Genomic DNA, 21,846 nt, shown 5'->3' with positions numbered 1-21,846 from the left:
AGCAGGTCTTTACTGTAGGACTCGATGAACAAACAGGTCTTTTCCAACCTAAACCTTTCCATGATAGTTCTGTGCAACTGAGTATTTGGCTTATTTTTTGAATATACCTGTCTAAGAGCAGCCACTTCCAGCATATGAGATGAGCCCTGCCTTAGAGCAGGTGAGTTGACAGGATTTTGACCAACTAGGAAGTATCAGTTTTGCTGTGAATATAAAATGTATAGAAAAACATGAGTGGTATGAGAATTACCTGAAGTTACAGCCAAAATTCCTGACCAGTCACAGTTAACAGAAGTAATTTTTAGGAAACATGAATCCACTACTCTGACTGAATTCAATGGGTGTGCAGACCATCTTCCTTTTTGGCCAGGTTGAAAGCATGGTATAGCAGAATGCAGTGGTCCAGGGCAACAGAAACCCCAATTTTTTCATGGGGTGATTAAAGAGAAAGGTTTAAGGATTTCTTAGGAGGGAAAAATGATGAATTCGACAGCAGAACTGTTCCATGTCTTACTGTAGAGTCTCACACTATTATGAAAGGGTCCTCGCTATCCCACTCTTTGAAGTCTTGAAATGGGTTTCTCATGGTGTTCAAGGACAGGCACTTAATGAGTAGGAGAGCCAGCTGGAAGTGAAGGAAGGGTGTATGTGCAAGAGAAGCCTTCTGCAGTGCTCTTCAGGCTGGTTGCACTCTGAGCCACAATTGTCTTTGCTGGCTGTGCTTTAGGAGACTGAGGGATTTACAGTCTAAACTTCATTGTTCATTTCAAAGCAGCCAAGGATATTCTCCATAAACACTTATCAAAGCATCTCTCTCCTTAATTCCTTTCTCTTTCTGCTTCTATTATAATTTGCTCAGTAAAGCTTCTTCCCATGATTTTGTGTCCATGCTGGTGTGCCACCGCAGTTTAGTACTCATACATGGTTAGAAGCGTACCTGTGTCGGGTGGCAGAATGTGGTGTCTGAATATTCTGATCATCTCAGCTCTTCAGGCTCAAAATTGAGTTAGATACCTGCATTTGCTCAGGCTTCTAGCATTTGTGCTTATGTGGGTTTACAAGCTACCCTTTGTGCCTTTGACATGGGGCAATATGAAAATGTCTAGTCAGTTCTTAGCCTGTTGCTTAGTATCAACTTCTCTCCAGTGGGCAGGCAAGCCTGTGGAGTTGCACAATTTCAATATTGAATGAATAATGAGGACAGAATCTAAACATTGTCTGTGAGGCTACTTTGCTTTAGAGGCAGCATTCCTATGGGTGTTCATAGGGTGAGAGCATGAATGGTCTGTGTTTGAAAGTCAAACTGAACCTGGCGTTTGAAGCTTTAAGCTGTCTTATCGAAAGCTTGCTTTTTTCCTCTCTTGTGTGTGTCCATCTCTATATGTGCATGGATCTATATATAGCACACCTATATAAAAAAAATCACATGTGGCTGAATCTATCAAAGAAATCTTAGTTATTTGAGGGAATTCCTTCATAAAAGCATTGTTTCCATATTTGCAAGCTGTAACTGGTACATTGCAATTCATGCCCTTATCATAAAGAAAATGCTGCTGCTTTGGCAGCCTTACCTGTATGTTTTTCTTCAGGCAAGTTATTTAAAGGTACAAGGGTAAGCTGTCTAGGCTTACTTATTTTAAGATGAAAATCAAATAAATCAGTAATGAAAGTGATTCAGCAGATTATCCATCTCAAAGCCAGGCCAATATGTTTCCCTACCATTACCCCGGCACATTTTATAGCATTTTATCCAGCTTGAAAGAGCTAAAGTGATGGATATTCTGCTGTATGGTTTATGTTTCATCTGGAGTGCTAGCTTTCCAATGTGAATTTTACTGGAGTCCTGTCCAAAGACCATGGATCAAGTCTTTACTCCTGTTGCTTTCAAGGGACTTTAGAGCTGGCTCCCTAAGACTCTTGAGTTGAACACCTATGTGTGTGTTAACCCCTTGCACCCTGAGTAACTCCACTGGTATAAAGCTCTGATCCTCACAAGGGTACAGGGATTTAGGATTTCTGAGGGACCTACCACGGACGTGAGTGGGCCTGGTATCAAGGCTAGGTTTGTGCACTTCACATCATCAGCACCCCGAGGTGCAGAGTGCCTCTCCATTACAGACATCTGTGGATGGCAAGGATGTACATGCTGCCCCTCAGCTGGATTTGTTAAATGAAGCTGAATACTCCTCCTTTTGGGCCTCCCTAAAGACACTTCCTCACAAATAGATCCACACAGTGGCTACTTCAGAACCAGCCTGGATGGTTTGTGCTTTTCTAATCAACTTTGTAGAGCTCTTGGTTGGGTTTTTTTGTTGTTGAGTTCCCAGATTTTCTCCTTGCTACGTTTATTTTATGCGGGGAACTTTGTCATTCCTTGCAAAGTGGAGTCATGCTGCTTGTGGCATCTTCCCTATAAAATGCAGGATGCACAGCTTCAATTAATGAAGGCAATTTGTCTTTTTCAGAAACACAGCAAAGTTCTGGGAAGGACACAGGAGATCATCAGAGCAGTATTCTTCTTACAATACATCATTATGTAGTGTAAGGCTGTTGCGTGAGGTACAAGAGCAGAAAGCAGAGAGCTACTTCCCATTTATCTTGCAAATTTTGTTTGTGCCATTGCTTGAAGATATGCCTTGAGGATTACTGTGGGGGCATTTGGTGATGAATGGAGGCAGAATGGGGAAATGAGCTGGGATGCCAGCTCAGCCAGCCAAGGTCACTTGGAAACCAGGATCTCCTGAAACAATTTAGACCCATTGACTGGCTGCTGTCATGCTTTCCTTGGGGGCGTTGAGTAACGTCCAGCAGTTGTCAGATAAAGCATGGGGGAAATCCACTGTAATCTTGGATTGAGGGATCCTGCAGTTTTGTTTGTGAAGCTCTGGCTCCCGGGTTTTGCTCCCAGGTAAACGTTGGTTATTTCAATGTTCAGAGCTCCAGTGTGGCTTAGCTTTGGCAGGAGCAGTTTATAGAGAGGTAGTAAACCCAATTTTTATAAGGGCTTACCTGAATGTGGGGAGAGTTGTTCTGGATCAAGATTGATCATTCCAGTCCCAATAATGGAGATCTTACTTTATATGTCTTTTAAATATGAACTCAGGTTTTGTTTCCCAGACTTTCTGGGCAGAGTTGCAGTGTGTCTCTGCAGAATCCTACCACTGATAAAGTAATGTGGTTTTGGTCAGGTTTTTGTGCCTTTTCTTGTAATCATATAACTTTCTTAACTTGTTGTCAGTAATCTTGGGATGTCTCTTTCAAGGTGTATGGTTTTGGGGGTACTAACTGCTCCAGTAACTGTGTGCTTGTCAATATCCTGACCTTTTTCTCCCTTAAGTGGAAGGAGGAGATTGAAGTTTAACTGGGAGAAGCTTTATGTCATTGCTTCCTTTGAGCATCCAAAAAGTGCTGCATGCCCTCAGATATCTCAGATACAAGATCCTTTATGCTTTTTCATATTCTGTCCTCATGCTGGGGAGAATCTCCCTTGCTGAAACAAAAGCCCTGGAGATTCACCTCAAAGTAGAGGCGTCCATGCCTGTGGCAGGGGGGTGAAACTAGATGATCTTAAGGTCCTTTCCAACCCAAACCATTCTATGATTCTATGTGGCATACCCCAAAAGCAGTGGTTAGTCTGTAGCTGCTATGGTTTGTCTCACTGTCAGGCAGTGCTTTACTGTCCCTTTGTGTTTGTCACAGGTTTGTTGGGACTGGAATTGGTCTTTTGCTCTGCGTCTGCACCCTGTCTTGGGACACATGTCCTGATTTAAGGATGGAGTTGTACTAGGGTGACCAGTGAGACGCATGCAACAGGAACACATGAGGCTGGGCTGGCTCAGCCTGCTGAGTGTACCCAGCTTCTATAATGAAGTGCTGGGACTGCTGCAAAATCACTCCTTGCTCCCATCTCCACCCTATTCCAGAGCTGAGCCAGTCTCACAGCTGCCTCTTGGCTTTTTTGGGTGTTACGAGTTTTAATTCTGTCATGTGAAGGCCGTGATGGGTGGCTCATAAGATCAGTCTTGTGCTACAGTCATACCAGCAATAAGAGGTGCATGAGTAGTTAACTTAAATTGCCCTCTGGTATGTCTGAAGGTAAACCTCAGGTGCTGTGCAGAACCAGGGCCTTAGAGCTAAGTTCAGCAAAGACTAGTTATCCTTGCTAAGCCTGCAAGCTAAGAAGGTTAGATCTGGTTAACTGAAGCAAACTATCTGCAGTTGTGTTCAGAGAATCATAGAATGGTTTGGGCTGGAAGGGACCTTAAAGATCATCCAGTTCCATCCCCCTGCCACAGGCAGGGACACCTTCCACTAGAGCAGGTTGCTTCAAGCCCTGTCCATCCTGGCCTTGAACACTGCCAGGGATGGAGCAGTTAACCATATCTAAGCTCAAATAATAAACTGACTGTCTGCTGCCTTAAGCATGGAGGCTTCAACTCCTGCAGAAGGGAACTGACATTAATAAAACCTGTTGAGAAACAACTAGATATGGTAAATTATGCAAGCTATTGTGCCGCCACCTCGAACAGGTTTGAGGCTGAGAGAATGCTATGGAGATAATGTAATTTTCGTCTGGAGAAGCTATCCACTGAAATGGCCTAAATGGGGAAAAAGGCAGATGAACACCAGTGACACTGCAGAGTTGAAAAGTAATGATTTAAAGATCCTTCCAGCTGAAAACATTCTGTGATCTTAACCAGGTCTTTCAGTGTTGGGATGGGAATTAAGGGCTTGACATATATCTACTTTCTTCTCAGTATGTGAAGGTGTTTGAATTTTAGAAGTGAGGCAGAGCCAGTAAACTTTGCCACTCTGTTCTACGTAGGTAATGAGCCACAGATCAGCAGTTTTCTGTCATATCTGATCTACCCCTTCTGAGTGGAGGTCCGAAGGAGCCAGTCTAAGTTGGTGAGGGGAGTTGTGACTGCTATTAGAGTTGTGACTGCTATTAGAGTGCTTGTTCCTCAGATCTTTTAAAGCTGCTTTCAAAATAACTTTGATGAAGAAAGCAAGGAAGGGTATGATAACAATACGGGGCAGAGCATGTTCCATCTGTTCTTCGGAGGCTTCTTACAGTTCAGAATGGGTCTGGACAAATGCTGGGGCAGTGTGAGGCTTAGGTTCTAGTCATCTCTTCTCAGCAGCCAGCTGCTCTGGCTGAACATGAGGTGCAGAGCATGGGATCCACACTGGCATGGAGGGAGATGGCACAGGGGCTTCTGCTCCGTCACTGAGGCATGTCAGAGGTCCAAGAGGAGTTATGGTTCTTGGAGCTCAGAAGCTCAGAGCATCCAAGCTATGCTCAGGCATAGCTTGGATGGTGACAGTCTGTGTGCATACTGGGAGAAAGATAAATGCTAGGGATAGCTACAGGTGGGAAGAGCGAGCTCCATACTCTCATATCACTTACAAAATAATAGCCTAGATCTCGGTGTGACTTAGTTTCAAATCCAAACTTAAAACCTGGGTTTTTCTTTCCCTATTGCTGTTTCTGCCACCTCCACAGTTTGTAGGAGGCACTTAACAAAGGCTCATGTTAGAGGTCTTGTATTACTTTTTTTGCCACCCTGTTGTGACAGTTCTTCAAAATAATGACTTGTCTGTGATGTTCGGAGTGACTGATTTGGTGAGGTTTGCACCAAAATGGTTTAGGGTTGTGGAAGGCAAGTCCAGTGTCTGGACTGGTATAACCAGGGAAGTTCTCTCTAGTTCAGTGACTGAATTACCTTTTACCTCATCTTAGGCTGTCATCTTTCAGATCTGTCCTTTAGGGTTCATTTACCAATTAAATAATTCTCTTACTCCTACTATCTAGACCAGGAGAGCAGTCTGCAGCAGATACTGCAACTGGGCAGTGTCGTAGGGCATCCGCTGTCTCTCTAGGCCCTAACATGTTGGTTTGTTTGGTTTGGTTTTGAGGGCTGTAAATCAGCCCTGATGAAATGTAGCCCCCTTGCCTCTGGATGACCCATAAAGCTGCATCCTGGCTGCATGCCTGGGCAGGAGCAAATCTAAAGGTGCTTGATGCTACATGCTGCCGCTCCGGGCTTCAGCGATTCTGTAAGGATGCCACATTAGTAACTTTACCAGAGAGGGTCTCTTGATCAGCACTCACATCACACAGTTACTGTGGGATGCTGAGGGCTGTTTCCTGGGTCTGAGCTTTAAGCAGCCTGCATTGCTGGGTCAGGGTCAGCTTGCAAAGCGTCTAATAGCTGTCTTCCTCCGATGCTGTTGTGGTAGCAGCAAAGATGATGGTGTAACAAAAGCAGGTCAGAAGGTTTGATCACCTCTGGTTATTCATATCTTTCTGAGTTAGGGGTTCTGTTGCTTTGGAGTTGCTTTGCAGAGCTTTGGATCTGAAGAAATTTATAATCACCAACTTGTGTTTTCACTTTGAGGCTACTCCTCCTTTCCATGGAGACGGGCAAATTGCTGCCTTATGCTTTAAAGGAAAGGAGGATAGAAATGGAGTTAATCTTAAGCATTTTATGTATGTGAGGAGGTAATTTCGTGGTGTCTGCAAGTTGTAATTTGAAGAAAAAGGCAAGCTCAGTATTTGTAACCACTGACATCTAAACTCATCGTAGTCTAATTCTTGTAATCGGCTTTAAATACATGGTGAACTTGGGCCAAATTAACTTGTATAACTTTATTAAGCTCGGAGTAGTTACCAGGAGACACCCTTGGCCTACTTCTTTTTGACCTTTGTATCTTAATTTTTAACTTGCCTGTGGTGGTGTTTGTAAAGGAGAAAGGGATCCAGTTCGTTATTCTGTGGAAGAAGGAAGTTTTCAGGAACTTTGTAGCCTCTATCTCAGGAAACAGATGTGTGGAAATCCTGGCTTCAGTTTACATGGGACAGTTGGTTTCTTTCCCTTTGCAAACAGTGGCTCTTAGACCACTGTAGGTAGAGATCAGTTTAGTGAAAGGCAATTGAAGAGGCAAGGAACTTTGACAAGGAGCTGCCAACCACAAGTGCATTCTCCAGGTGTGCTTAAGAAGGAAAAAGAGATCTGGCACCCAGAACAGAGAGATGTGAAAATTTGACATGAAATTAAATAAAACCAGCCCAAGATCAATGCTGAACACAAAGAGGGGAGGCTTCATGTAAATTTAAGTGCCTTTGTGTTGCTGCAGAACAGGAGAGATGTTGGCCTGCCAGTTGCTGATGATCCGAATGATGCCTTCAGTCCTGAAGAGTCTCTGTGAGAGTTGTGTGCCTTTTCCATGTGCTTCATGCTCAATTCATTAAGAACTTGGTAGATGGGATAAGTTATTTAGATGGATTCTCTGTATCCCTATGACTCTTCATAAGCAGACAGAAAGAAGGCAGTTCATTGCAGGGCATGTGTGCTCTGGCTCAGTGTGGTGTTAACCACTACTACCTGAATTGTAGTAACTTGGAGGGTAAAGCCAAGGGCTGTGACTTGTAATGTGTTTTGTAAGATCCATTTAATCTCAAGAAGAAGCAACCACTAAGATTTCATCTAAAGAAATAGGCTACTTCCCCGGTCCCAAGTGAATGATTGGTAGCTGTCAGGGAACTCGGGTGGCGTTCCAAGGAGAGTCTGTTGACTAAGTGGATTCTGCCAAGACAAAATTAGGAGATTTCCATATCAGAGCTGGAGTCTCCCAGTAGTAAGCATTTCTCAGAGTGTCTAAGTGAGCTGTAAATCGTAATAGCTTGTAACAGAAAAGGATCTGTCATGGCTTCTGTTAGCCAGTTGTGAAATAGAGTTGATTCTCATGGGGAATACTGGGAGCTAGAATCCACGCTGTTTATTGGCACAGCAGGAGCAAGCGGGGGTGAGATTTGAAGTGTTAACCGTGTGACGGCATAATTAAAGCTGTACATCAGTAGTGGTTGACTACTAAGTGATCAGAAGAGATTCTGGAGTAAGCATGGGGAGACGACACCATTTTTCATCATTATCAGCTTATAGTGCTTATGAGTAAATGACCTTTTCAAAAGAAGATGAGTAAATGTCTGGAAAACACTTTGTGGTTTCTTTGATTCCAAATATAAAAATACTTAGAGATAACAAAAATACCCATGACTTCTGTGACCAGATGATTTTTTTTACTTCAAGGAGATTTGTGGTTTTGCCACGCTTTATCACATTATCTTTTGAATATATGTTGGGTTTTGACAGGCTTTCTGTTACTATCTTCGGAGGGCAGAGCTCTCATAATTCAGAGGGTAGAAATACTTCAAAAGATATGAATAATGGTCTTGAAGGAGCAGATTGATGCTGAAGTGGCAAGCAGTCTGAGTGCTTGCAAAATGCCAGATTAACGTGTGCGAAGGGATGCTGTACCTCACCATTTACAGAGCAAGGAGAAGTCCTATTTCCATTTTGGATCCTTTTTAATTAAGCATTTCTGAGCAGTTATTTTTGTTTCGCCTGTGTTTTTGTAACTGCTTGTACGAAGGGCTCCCAACCTTATCTATGGAATGTGGTACTACGGTATCCTGCTTTTGAATTAAGGAGCACAGGATCTTCACAGTCTGATTAAATCCAATGGGAAGCTTTTCCAGTTTTCTCCAGACACTTTTCATTTGGAAACCTCATTCATATATGGACACATATTTCTTAAAATACGACTACTGGGGGGGAAATGCAGGAGTTGCATAATGAGGAAGTTCGGATAGTTTTTGCCAAAAGGACTCTTTTTGATCTCTGTGTGCCAAGTGAATCTCTCAGCAATTCACTGCTTATAGCTATTCATAATAAATTAATGAGTAATTAAAACTGTTATTAGGAGAAAACCATGGGGGTTTAGCCTTTGGAAAACAAAGTTCTTGTTTTACTTTTTGCTAGAGTAGAACGGGTATAAATGTGAAGGGTCTGATTCCTTCCTTCATTGCGTCACTGTTAACCTGATGTAGTTGCTTTGATTCCAAAGGTACAGGTAGATGTAAAATTGGTGTGGCAGTGGATAAGATGAGCAGTAAATTTCAGTGGATTTATGCTGCTTTTGTGACATGTTTACTGCAGAAGAATTATAGGAGCTGGATGTGTGACCTCTGATTTTTTTATTAAAACTTTCCATTATGAGGATGTTTTGGAAACCTTTTCTGAGACAGTAAAACCGCTTTTTCTTTTCTGAAGGAGCCTTTTTAGTTGGAAGGGAGAAGGCACTTCAGGTAATAGTGTCTTTTCTTTGCCGTACATGAAATCCCACTAAGGTTTGCTTGAGTGATAAGCTGTTATAATTGTTTCTTCACATATGTTTCATACCCGTTGCCTCCTCCTGCAAACATTTTGGCAAGTAAATGGCTTTGCACTCAGGCATGCTGCAAGTTATTCACTTGTATGGGTGTTTGCAGGACCCAAACTAATATTTATTCCCAGGCTGAGTGCATTTGACAATTTGGGGGGGGGGGTGTGTGTGTGTGTGAGTGGACGAGCTGTGTGGATCGGTTTAAACCACGACAACAAGTCTCAGCGGGATGCAGTCTTCTACAACAGGGTTGTCAATCTCCAAGAGTTAAAAGGAGGAGAATTACCTTAGGTCCAAGTATATTAAAAGTAACCGTCACCTAAACCTGTATCCCTCGAGAACATCTCCTTGGCTGTGTCTTCTTCCAGCGTGAGTATCAGCATGTTTCTCCTGAAGAAAGTGTTCTTAGCTGGGCTTCTCACAGGTTTTGTTAATCTTGTACGGCTTAATCTGGTTTTCTTTGTTAATTTTGTGAGTTTAGGTGTAGTTATGTTTGATGGTTAGATGAGAAATGCTTTGTTGTCCTTTCTGCTGTTTGCAAGGGAAAGGGAATTTCTATGAATGGCAAGCATCTTAAGGCTTCCTGCCTGCCCACTCAGTTTCTTCTGGATGTGCTCACCTTCTTCATCTGACTGGCTTCCAGGTGTGTCTATGCTGGAAGAGCAGCAGCCGAGGCAGCTCCACATGAGCCAGTGTGTGGCTCTGTATCCTGCTGTGCAGCATAAGAGCCGGAGCACAAATCTCTTCCTCTGCAAGCTCTTCACTTGCATCTTGGTCTCTTTTAGCTGTAATTCTTTGTTGCCCATCCCAAGTGCTTAAAAGCATGAATCAAGAACCAGGAGCCAAGAAATTGTCTTATGGAAAAAACGATGTTTGTGGGAAGAAAAACCTCTTTTAAATTTCTCTTGTGATTTTTAGGCCTTTAGGGTTGACCTTTCCGGTTTCTCTGTCAAATTAAAGCTAGGAACTCACAAGATAGGGAGGAAAGGTTTTTACTTGTTCATACAGCTCCAGGGTTGTGTTTTTTTTAATACCAGATACTGTAAAAGCTGCAATTAAATCTTAGTTGCTAATTCTGCTGTTTATCCCCAGACCTCTCAAACACTCCAAAATAGGTAACAGTGCTTTTTGGCTTAATATTTACAATAGTTTTGTTCATAACTGCCATCTTTTCTTTGTTGCCTCTGTATAAGACCTAAGGAGCATATTTCCACTAGACTGAAGAACACCGTGTTGGCTGGAGAAAACTGCCAGAGGTAGCGTATCAATCAAGGCAAGGTGAAATGCTCAGATGTGTTCTGTGATGGAAAATGCATCCTTTCAGTTCATTTAATAAGCAGTGCCTCGTCTTTTCAGTTACCATAAATACAATCTCATTTTAATAAGCTATTCTCATGGTTTGTAGTGCTTTTTGATTAAAAACAAACCCAGAGAAGAGGTTTCATATATAGGTTAGGCTAAGAAATCAGGATACATCTATGTATACATACATATGTGTGTGTACACACGTGGGTTTTATAAACCATATGTAAAGAAAGAAATCCAGGGTCACTCAACATGGTAATACAAATACTTGTTCAGATTATAAAGTGAATTACTGCTGGATTTTGTTTCCTTAAAAAGGCTGAAATGCAGAATGAATCTTCCAGCACAGAGTTCACCAAATCTCCACAATTAACAAGTAATATTGATTGTCTTCTTCAGTGCCAGCTTGATTACAAACACACACATAATTGCTTTGAGTAGCTTTGATAGTTTTATTCACATAGTTAAGAATATGCCTCAATTTGCTAAATTGAAATCGCTACATTGTTGATTTTGGTAAGGTAATTTCCACCTCTGCTAATTGAGTATCAAGGGTGGTGGCACGTGTTCAAGTGTCTTCTGAGCTGAGTGGAAGAGAGAGGGGATCTGCAGGTGATATTTTGCTGCTTGTGTGTAGAATCAGTACCTCTGGGAAGCCTATTTCCCGAGAGGTTATTTCCAAAAGCATTTCACATACATGTCTGTTGTCACGTACAAAGCCTCTTTCTACCTGAGTTATAGCCAAGAACGAATTAATTGACTTGAATGAACACCAGTCTTTGGATTCTCCTTTACAAAGTAACATCTGGATTATGTGACTTAGAAAATTATTAACTTTCTAAGCACCTTTTACGGGTGCAAATGCATGGAGTGCTAGAAGTGAGTTATTAAACAAACGACCCTCACACCAGGGTTCTCTTAAAAATCTCCTGTAACTTCACAAATACCCTCTTTCCCTTTTAAATAAAGGTGACAGAAAGGGAAAATCAGTGGGGCAAGAGTGTGTGGAAAAAGCAGTCTGGCTGTGTTTGCCACAGGTCGTTTTGAGGTATTCCATCCTGCTTGATGATGATTTTGCGTGATTCCCACATGATCTTGTTACAAAATGCAATATTCCAGGCAGCTGATCTGGCATATGGTTAATCAGTGTCTATTAGTTTCTTTTGTAAAGGACATAAACAACCTCATCATAAGAATTACCTGGAGAGAAGTAATTCTGTTTTGCTTGTTCATCAGTAGAATCTGCCGAAGCTCCTGCTCTTGATTTCCTGATACAAGTTGGAGGTTTCTTAGGTTATGATTCACAGGTCACTTGTTTGGTATTTCACTTTGAGAAGCTAAGTTTTGGTTCCCGAGAGGAGTTCTGGATTTTTTTGTGCATATAAGCTTGAAACTCGGATGCACCTGATGGAAAACATGCTACTTCCCAGTATTCACATCCTGCTGAGTATTTCTTAATGGATGACTATGCTTATATGCCACCATCTAAACAGACATTAGTAGACATTAAATTGTAGGGGGGAAATTAACTGGGGGATTTGGAGGAGGGGAAAAAACAGCAGTCAGCTGAAAAATGATAGGTTTATGCTGAAGGTTTCTTTAGATTTAAAACAACATTGAGTTTCTCAGTTGCTTCCTTTTTATGTGGCTAAAGAATATACTGTTGTGATTTTTAGTGGTTTAGTTTTTTTAACAGCAGTCTTCAAGTGAAATCTGATCCCTGGAATTCTGCTAGGGAATTACTTTGGTGTCTAAAGGAGTGCACATAATAACGGATAATTTTGTGTTCGTTCCAGCCAATTGTATGCTCAGACGAATGTTTGCCTGCACAGTCACCCGTTTGGAATCTGTCCCAAACTAAATGAGAATTAATACCAGGGGTTACTTCCAGGATTTAGCTCTCAAGTCTATTTATAATGTTGCAATATACATAAAAAATACCCACCTCTGCAGACTGCATTCTGCAGAGGCCGTTCTAGCTGCTAACCCACGTAGCTGCAACAATCGCATGCCATCAGGTAAACCTGCGCATAGGAGTTAAGGGACTGGTGCATGTGTAATGTGAAGAAACACGCCAGGCAGTGTTAAGAGGCAATAGATAGGACTGCCTTGAGTACCCCTTCTTTTTCAAGCTTCTCCACGCTATGCTGCTTGAGCAGTGGCTGTGTAAATGAGGAGATGGACTATTTCCAGGAGACAGCCACTTCAGTTCAGCCCCCCTGAGATGATAACGTGCACTTTAAGAGTAATAATAGCTGCCAGCCATTACGGGCGCCAGGGGATGGGATCGTGATGTGCTGCACGACATTCAGCAAGTGTGCCTGATGCCTTGTGTTGAGCTGACTGGCCAGGCTTGAAGTGCTGGAGGGAGAGGGGGCAAAGAAACCGCTTCCTGATTTAACATGGATATTGCATCACTTTCATAGTTACTATCGTCTGCGCCTTGATGCCCCTGACTGTCTGAGGGACAAGGATTTGGACAGAGTTTTTCACCTCCTGCCCCATCCCTTCATGCTCCCTTTCTGCATAGCAGCTGCTACAGGAGCTGGGATCATAAGAGAATCCAGTATAGTGCTGTCTGCCGTTCCTACTGATGTTATCCATCCCATAACAAATCCACATCTAGTGGCTGTACTCTTAGAGGGTTAAGTACTGTGTCCTTGTAAGTCATGAGGCCAGGCTGAGACTAATACAGCATCCAGTGTGGATTCCTGTCACAGTTCCACAGGAGCAATCTGCAGAATCCTGTCTGGCCCCACTGTTGTGGTCAATGATGTGGTCTCTAGAGATGGAGCTAGTCTTAGTTTTAACAAACCTGGTGACTAAATTCACGCTATCCTACATTAGACAGTGGTGTAAATTCATTTTCTGCTACTGGAAAACACTTCTAACCATGTCTTTGGATCCAGTCCTGTAGAAAATAACAGTATGGATGGCAGAGATAGAAATGTTGTCTTATTCATAACTTTATTTTCCGAGAGAGTTTTGGTCATTTAATTTCGACTCTTAAGACAAAAAGCATCAAGTACTGTCACACTTCTGAAAGTAAGACCTTGCTTTGATATTCCTTTAAAATTAATTTAATCTACTGCCCCTTTTTATAGGGTAACATTAATGGGGAAGCAAGGTGTAATTAATGGGGCCAATGTTTCACTCTAAAAGTTAATAGCAAATTATAATCTACTTCAGCAGTAAAGGAATTTCACCCTGTTACTTCCAGGGCCTTATTAAAAATGAAAGGGCATAATCCATTGGAAGTAACTTTTTCATCCAGATTGTCTATTGGAGATCACCTGAGATACCTCAAGAGAAGACGGAATGTTGCTGCTCTGGCCCTCTTTGGATGGGAATCATCTAAGTGGCCTGTTTTTAAAAACATGCTTCATCTTGCTCTTTCTATTTAGAAGATAGTGCGTGGAAAGTAGTAGGAGGTTACTGGTCTAGGTAAGACATTGGGCTGCTGTCCCTGTGGGCAGGTTTCTATGAAGATAAGCTCTTTTCTTCCTGTGGTGAATGTGTCCTCGAGTGTGTCTGCTTCAGAAATAGTACTTGCCTTCTTCAGTGGCCTCTCATAAAGCTTTGTGTCATTTTTCTTCTCTCTGATTATCCTATTTATCACTTTCAATGACTATAAAAAATCTCTTTTCCTTATAGCCAGCTTGAAATGCTGTGAAAGTGGACCACTGGATAAATAATCAGTGGTTGCTAACTCCAGTAATCACTGTGGCTTTGCATTCTATCTGTGTAGAAAATTTCAGCTTCTGTAGATACTTTGCTGCTTGTAACTTCAGACATGGCCCAGGTTATCTACTTTTTGGGTTTCCAAGCACATACCTGTTGAGGCTTGGTGCAGGTCCTCCTTGAGAGGTTTAATGCAGAGCAAGCTGGAGCCAACCAGTTAACAGAAATCATGCTTCTGGATTGGGAATTCTTTCCTTCGAAGGAGGAAAAAAAGATTTTCAATCTTTTCCTTTTTATATCTTCCATTAACAACTTGGTCTGTGAATACTGCTTTGAAGAAGTGAATGGTGCAATTCTGAACATGACTCGCTTAGGTACTGTTGTGCTAACCTTTGCCTGTGTGTTTATGGGAAAGCAAATATAAGTCTAGTGTATCACAGTCTTGGCCCAGAGCTTACAAAATCCTTTTATATAGTGAATCCACCTCTAACATCTACATAACATTTACCATAAACTCCATGTTTAGGAAACTATCCAAACCCAGCATGTAATAAGGTAATAAATTCATCACTGTGGCATATATAGTGCCAGTTTGTTGTTTTATAGCATGTGGTTCCATCTGTAGTGAAAAGAGGATGAAAGTGGGGTGCAGGGTAACTCTGTTGTAACAGTAAGGATGCTGAGCCTTCTCTGCTGCCTGCGTAGCATTAGGAGGGTTGGTGTCATGGCAGTGCAGCATTAAGATTTCCAGTGGTGGCTTAGAAACAGGAGTGACAGGGTCTGGTATTTATCATTTATAGCAGAAGCTTGTTATTGTTGGGCTTGCTCCTTGCTTCCCCTCATCTAAATATAAGCTGTGGTTTGCAGATACTGGTCATTGCACTGAGCAGTTGGGGGAAGATGCTGCTGGTGCTGCTAATATCTGGATGTTTGTGTGTCACAATTCATCAGGTAAGTCGAGGACTTTGCCAGCTCCAGAGAGGTCGAGCAGCAATTTGTCATACTTGAAGCACGCTGCTTTGCAGATGCAGGCCTTAATGGTTTGTTGCAGTCAGAGGGGAGTTATGGCATTTAGGCAGGGCTAAGTAAAGTTTTCTGTCTTGTACCTTCTCCTGCTGTAGGTCTAATAGCTTTAACATCCTGCTCAAATACAAAATACATCATAGTTCACTGCATGACTGTTATGTGCGCTGTTTGTTCAAGTCTTTCCTCTCTATTCTATTGTCTCTTTCTGTTCTCGTAAAAGAATGCTTCTAGATAGACCCTGAAATTGCATTTGTGAATACAGGGTTATAGAGACAGGATAAGGGGTGCAAATGCTGACTCTTCTTTGCTGTGCCTGTTTCTTTAGGAGATGGGTCTGTTTTCCTTGTGCTTGATGTTTATGGCTCATTCATTGGTAAACTTCATTTGGTAAGCATTAACTCGTGTGCAGATGTTAGTATTCCAGCGATCGTTTAGGACCACAGTTCAGATCTAAGTTCATTTCACGAGTGGCTGATGAACTGTTTTTCCACTTAAGTCAGTGTACTGCCAAGTATCCACATCACTATGAAAATCACCATTGTCAGGGAGAGACTGAAGACTTGAAGCCAGTCCCTTCAGCCGGTGTATTGGAGCTAGTGGAGCAATGACAAGTTACTCTGTCTGAAGATGTGGCAGTGTACACAGTTTCATCTTGTCAAGCACAATGGTTTCAACTCGGGCAAGCACTGAGTCCTGGTTGCAGAGCTCTAACAGGAGTTTGGCAGCTGCTGTTCCTGCAACTGTCCCAGGACTTCTTTTGTGCCCGGAGGTTGAACTGCTGATGCCTGTCAGCAGCATGAAATTTCCTTCATGAGAAAAAGGTGGAATAAGTAATCAAAAATAGCTACGGACCTCTACTGGAAAACGTCGCTGCTGACTGAAATACTAGGTAGAAACAGATATGTACATCATGTCACCACGTATGAGAAGGGGATAACTGATGGCAGTGATGCAGAAACAACACTAACAGACCTTTTCTGTTAGTGCAATAATACTGACTTGCTTTAGCTTTCGTTGCATGCTGTCAGTAGCTGTACACAGCCAAGGAGTTCGGTGAGTAGCCTGACAAAATCCAGGGGAGGAAGGGAGGTTGCTGAGATGTTTCCCAGAGGCTCGTTAAAACAAGAAGGATTTTGTGCTCTTTCAGAACTTGATCCCTCCATTGAGGGTAGGAAATGATGCTGGAAATTGATTGGTGGAGATGGGCTGTGCAGGAGAAGCTTTCAGGAGCTCTCCAGCTCATTGTCCAGTGTTTCGTTCCCTGGGGCCTCACTTATTGCAATATCCTTTGTAGGAATGGACGTGCCTCACTTTGTATCTATCCACAGTACTGCTGGAAGCATCCTCTACCTACAGAGCATGTTCCTCCAACTGTATTTTCTGTCTCTCTGCCCCCTTTTTGCTTTGTTGGCTCTCATTTCTGAAGACTATATCAAACAGCTGCTCGTCTTCTGAGGAATCTGTGACCTGTGGACACCCTTCCTATCATCTTTCCTTTCACACCCAGAGTTCAGCACCTCTGCTGGTCAGCCTTCATTGCTGGCATCCCCAGAATGCTTGAGCCCCCTTTCAGTTAATCTTCACAGGCTCTTCCTTGCTGTCCATCCTGCTTGTCCGGCAAAGGAAATACTGTGTCAGTCCTCCTTTCTGCAATGCCTATAGAAAATAAGCCAAACAGGTGGGTCTGTCCTGAGACCACAACTTACTGTGAATACTGTTTCATTTTCTCTTCAGTCCCTGCTCATCTCAAGGCCTTAGTGGACATGTGCTTGAGATGTCGCCTGGTTGGGGGCAGAAATCATGGAGTTTGTTCTCTACTCATCTGTCTCTCTGCTTTATGGAGGGTCTTCATTCAGGACCTAGGTTCTAAACTTCATCTCAGTGTATTAGCATTTCATCACAGAATGCTTTGGGTTGAAAGGGATTCTTAAAGGTCATCTATTCCCACCCCCAAATGATGTAATTTATAATAATGTCAGCTCTTTGTGGTTAATGTTACTGTCTGATGCCTTCCAAGCTGGGCTGCAAGTTGAGATCAGTGTGGTAGACTCACAGATTAGCAAATGGAAGATCTCACCTGCAAATGGCCTAAGGATGTTGCTCATTTAATTTGCCTTTGGTGTAAAACAATCAGAGGTTCCATTTTACATTAATACGTACTGATTTTGTGCCTTTACTTGAGAAAGCTGGAGTGCTTTCCACAGCAGATGTAACTGATTTGGAGCCAGATTTCAAGGCAACTGAGGTTTGTCCCTGGGCAATTAAAATCCTCAATTAACATTAATTATTTTTCTAATTCCATTATGTTCTTTTTGTCTAATGAAGGGAAAAGAAAGTGTCTAATGTGTGTACGGGATTGTGAGGTATTTAGCTAATTTACACCTGAGAATTTGTTAGTGTTTCTCTCGCAGTCACAAAACTGAATGTTTATCTAAAGAGATTTTATCCTTTTGCTGTAGGAAGGTGTGTGAAAGTAGTGGCTCCTGCTATTCTGCAGGTGGAATTAGCATCACTGAAAAACACGGGAGCTTCTTTTATGTGTTTTCCTTTGTGTTGCGAGAGGGGGAACAAACACTTCTAGCATAAATACCCAGACTTACCTTTTGTTCTCTGATCTTTAGAAAAACTAAAGAAACTTTCCAAATACCGGGCTGTGGAGGTGAAAAAAAAGGCTGTTTTGGTGTGTTCAGTGTAGTCCCAGCCCCTGCAGTACAAAGACAGCGCTTAAACCGTGCCACAGGCAGCTGCTATTAGCAGCATATTGGGGCTGATACAGGCAGGGGAGAACAAAGAGGGGAGTGACAGAGGAGCAGAAAAGTGTATCTGCAGGAAAACCAAATCGGCTCTTCTGCTGTTGTTAACAGAATAACTTGTTGACAGAAAAGCATGTTCTGTGGTGCTCCATCTCAGTCTGAGTGGTGGCTCAATACCTGGGCAGTTGTCTGCTGTCTGCTGCCAGAAACAAACTGTTGACCACTGAATTGAATACTTTTTCAGCCTTAGATGTGTTGACTTGCAAAGACTGAGCTGTTACTGACCACTACTGCACATTATGACTGGAGATCTTGAGCTAACTGCTGTGTAAAGTGCACTAAGTTCAGTACTGAACAGTTCACAGGCTAAGAGCAAGCAATATAGAAAGTGTGGGCAGCAGCGGGAGGCAAGGATACAGTCGAAACGTCACCATGTCCAAGGAGATATGTGCACATATATGTGGACATGTAAAACAGGCATTGACTTTAGCTGTTTGCATGCTAGCTTTAGCATGATCAGGGCTTCATTTTTTTATTTGCAGAACATTCATTGCTAAAAGTGTTTCTGAGTAGGAATTTGAAGCAATATGGCAGGTACCAGCAGGAAATGAGTCTTGGGATCGCTTCAGGCAGGGCATAGCATACATCATCTTTATGTTAATATCCTTCACAGACTCGAAGAACACTTAGGGTTGGAAGGGACCTTAAAGCTCATCCAGTTCCAACCCACTGCCACGGGCAGGGACACCTTCCGCTAGGGCAGCTTGCTCCAAGCCCCATCCAACCACTGCCAGGGATGGGAAATGATAAGCATAAAACCCAGAAAGACTCAGACACTACTTAAGAGGTAGGATGGGGGGGTCAAGTGTCAGCTGCAGAGACCAGCAACGTCTTCTGTAGGGAGAGGGACAAACCAGAAGGAAGTGAAAAGTGGAGGAGGAGAATGGGTGGGAAAGGGAATAATAGGAGAAATGAGGGAGAGAGATAAGAAGCCTGAAGGGAGAGGGGTTGAGGCACAGCTGGGCTTGTCAGAGCTGGATAACAAACAAGAAACCTTGATGTTAAATGATGGGTGATGGAAGAGAAGGTGTGAGAAGAGGTGAGCAAGATACACACAGGAATCAAGGAGGTAGTAAACAGCAGTTGAATCAAATTGAACTTGCCACTGGTTTCAGAAGGAGAAAGGAGTCCACGCGACCCAGTGAACTCTACTCCCTGCTTTTCACGCTTCTCCTGGATCATGCTAATCTTGTCCAGAGAGCTCAGACAAAACTGCTCATCTTCTGTGGATGCAGAGCGCACTTTGTTGAAAACCTGTTGTTCCTAGCCAGAAAATGGATGCGTACTTGGGCTGTGGGTAGTCTTGACACAAGCAGCTCAGCTGCTGTATTCGTTAGTCTGTTCCTCCCACCTCTTTATCATGCAGGTTTGAAATATAATGCTGTTGGTTTTCCTGGCCTTTGAGATGCTGAGTTTCTGTGTGCATGTATTGAAATAAGTGCTTTTGAGACTTCTGTTGCAATACTGGCAGACCCCATCATGGGCTGAGGAGGAGAAGGCAAATGCTATACGAGTGCCATGTGAAAATGGAATAAAAGTGCCAAGAAATGTGCAATCTAAATGTAAAGACAGGAGTTCACAGGTGACCAGAGACAGACTACAAAGAAATCCAGGAAGGTGTTTCTGGGGGCAGTGATAGTCTGTCTGATCACAGGCTCTCCAATTTACCTGAAGTGCGCTTCAAACGTAATTGCATTTCTGAAGCACGTCATTTAACATAAATGTACCCCTGAGTAAATCTATTCACGTAGGATAGCGCTTTTCCTATCTATTGCTATTGAAGTTTGGACGCACGCAGGCACACGTGCCACTTGTCCTGCAGCAGGGCTGTAAATTCACCATCCATGGCCAGAGCCCCGACCGCAGCATGGCACTTGGAGCTCTGCTGCCTGTGGGGCCTTCATGGCTAGACAGGGTGATGGCAGCTGGGGCTACTGTCAGGGTTGCTGTAAACCCTGAGCAATGCGGTTCTATCCGGATTAAATGTGTGGAGACATCACAGCACATCCTATCTCATAGAATGGAACACCCATGGAATGGTTTGGGTTGGAGGGGACCTTAAAGCTCACCCAGTTCCAACCCCTGCCATGGGCAGGGACACCTTCCACTAGAGCAGGTTGCTCCAAGCCCCATCCAACCTGGCCTTGAACACTGCCAGGGATGGGGCAGCCACAGCTTCTCTGGGCACCCTGTGCCAGCGCCTCAGCACCCTCACAGGGAAGAGCTTATGCCTAAGAGCTCATCTCAATCTCCCCTCTGTCAGGTTAAAGCCATTCCCCCTTGTCCTGTCCCTACAGGCCCTTGTAAAATGTCCCTCTTGAGATTTCCTGTAGGTCCTTGTTAGGTACTGGAGGACTGTTATAAGGTCTGTTGCAGAAACTCTCCATGCAGAAAGTGCTTTCAATGACTCAGAATAGGTTTTGCATGGTGTGTGAGCCTGGCAGTGTGGGTAGGTTGGTGTATCAGTTTATTTTTCCTTTCCATTCACAAAGTGACTTGAGGTCTGTAATGCTGAGATGCTTTGAGGAAGGAAGAGGGGAGGAAATGGAGTTTACTGCAACACCTTAGTGTGCTGTGGATGCAGCCTCACTCAGCACAGCAGGTGGCTTGGGGGTGTGTTTCCGGGAGCAATTCCTTGCTCCAGAGTTTTGCGTGGGTTTTTACATTGCCTGTGAAGAATCCCAGACTGGTCTGAATTGGAAGGGACCTTAAAGCCCATCCAGTTCCAACCCCTGCTATGGGCAGGGACACCTTCCACTAGAGCAGCTTGCTCCAAGTCCCATCCAACCTGGCCTTGAAGAATGAAACTTTCTATGAAAGCGGCGTTAGATTGGGAAGAGACCTTGTGCTTTTATCCCAAATTACTAACAGGAGGGATGTTAAGGAAAACACTGTAGTACATTACTTTCTGCTATGGGCGAAGCTACTAAGTCTCAAACCAGCTTCTGTGTGGCTGTAGGAAATTCATGGCGATTGTGGTTGCGACAGGTGAAAAAAGTGTGCATGTGATTGAACTTCTCTGAGGTTGCCTTTTAAGGTGATGTGGTTCCTTGCCCAGCTTTGGGATCACCTTGCTTTATTCCTGTGTAAATGCGCTTTCTCGATAAAGGCAAAGGGCAACCAGACTGCAGGCACTCTGTAAATTTGGGACTAAAATGGATAATGTCCATGAGACTTACCGCCTTTTGGAACACAGAGGGAGATGTGTACTTTTGTTGTGTTTAATTTCATGGCTGTTGTGTGCTTTGAAAGCCTTTTAATCTCAGGGGAGTGTGAGCAAATGACCTTGTTTTGGTTTATACATCTTTTCTTAGCTAAACATTTCTGAACAAGAGAACATGTTCCTATAATCCCCTCCTTTGGCCGTTGGTTTTGGTTCTCTTCTTCATTTCTCTGCTTTTGTTGAATTGACAATTTTAGTAGTGTTTTTTCTTGCCTTCTCAGCTGCCACTGAGGGCACAGCAGAAAGTGCTGCTGGGGATGAAGGTTAGGGAGGGATGACAGTCTCCAGAGGTGTGTGATGTGAGGAGATGCTGGTATTGGATGGTCTGGTTGCTGAGGTGCTTTCCCTGCTAGTGCTGTGGAGAAGCTGTAAAGTTTCAGCGTGCCCTGGTCACAAAAGAGAAGGAGGCAGAATGAGCTGAAATACAGACATCATAAATGTTGTGGCTAAATTGTGGTTGTCTGTCTCTTTTTTGTTAAAGCTTTATTATTGCATGTTTGGGGAGTCTTCTGTCCTTGCTGGTTAGCTCTCCCTGACTCAGGTTCAAGTTTTCCTTTGTTTCATTGCTTC

General features: G+C 43.2%; 1 protein-coding gene across 5 annotated transcripts in view; it reads left to right on the top strand.

Moving 5' to 3' along the window:
- The window catches only part of HECW1 (HECT, C2 and WW domain containing E3 ubiquitin protein ligase 1), a 253,047-nt gene that overhangs the window by 38,557 nt on the left and 192,644 nt on the right, over positions 1 to 21,846 (top strand). The gene's annotated exons all lie outside the window — the stretch shown is intronic.

This window comes from Lathamus discolor, chromosome 2, assembly GCF_037157495.1.
Source record: "Lathamus discolor isolate bLatDis1 chromosome 2, bLatDis1.hap1, whole genome shotgun sequence".
Taxonomy (NCBI): Eukaryota; Metazoa; Chordata; class Aves; order Psittaciformes; family Psittacidae; genus Lathamus; species Lathamus discolor.
Note: the sequence above shows the minus strand (reverse complement) of the source record. Positions and strands in the feature narration are given on the sequence as shown.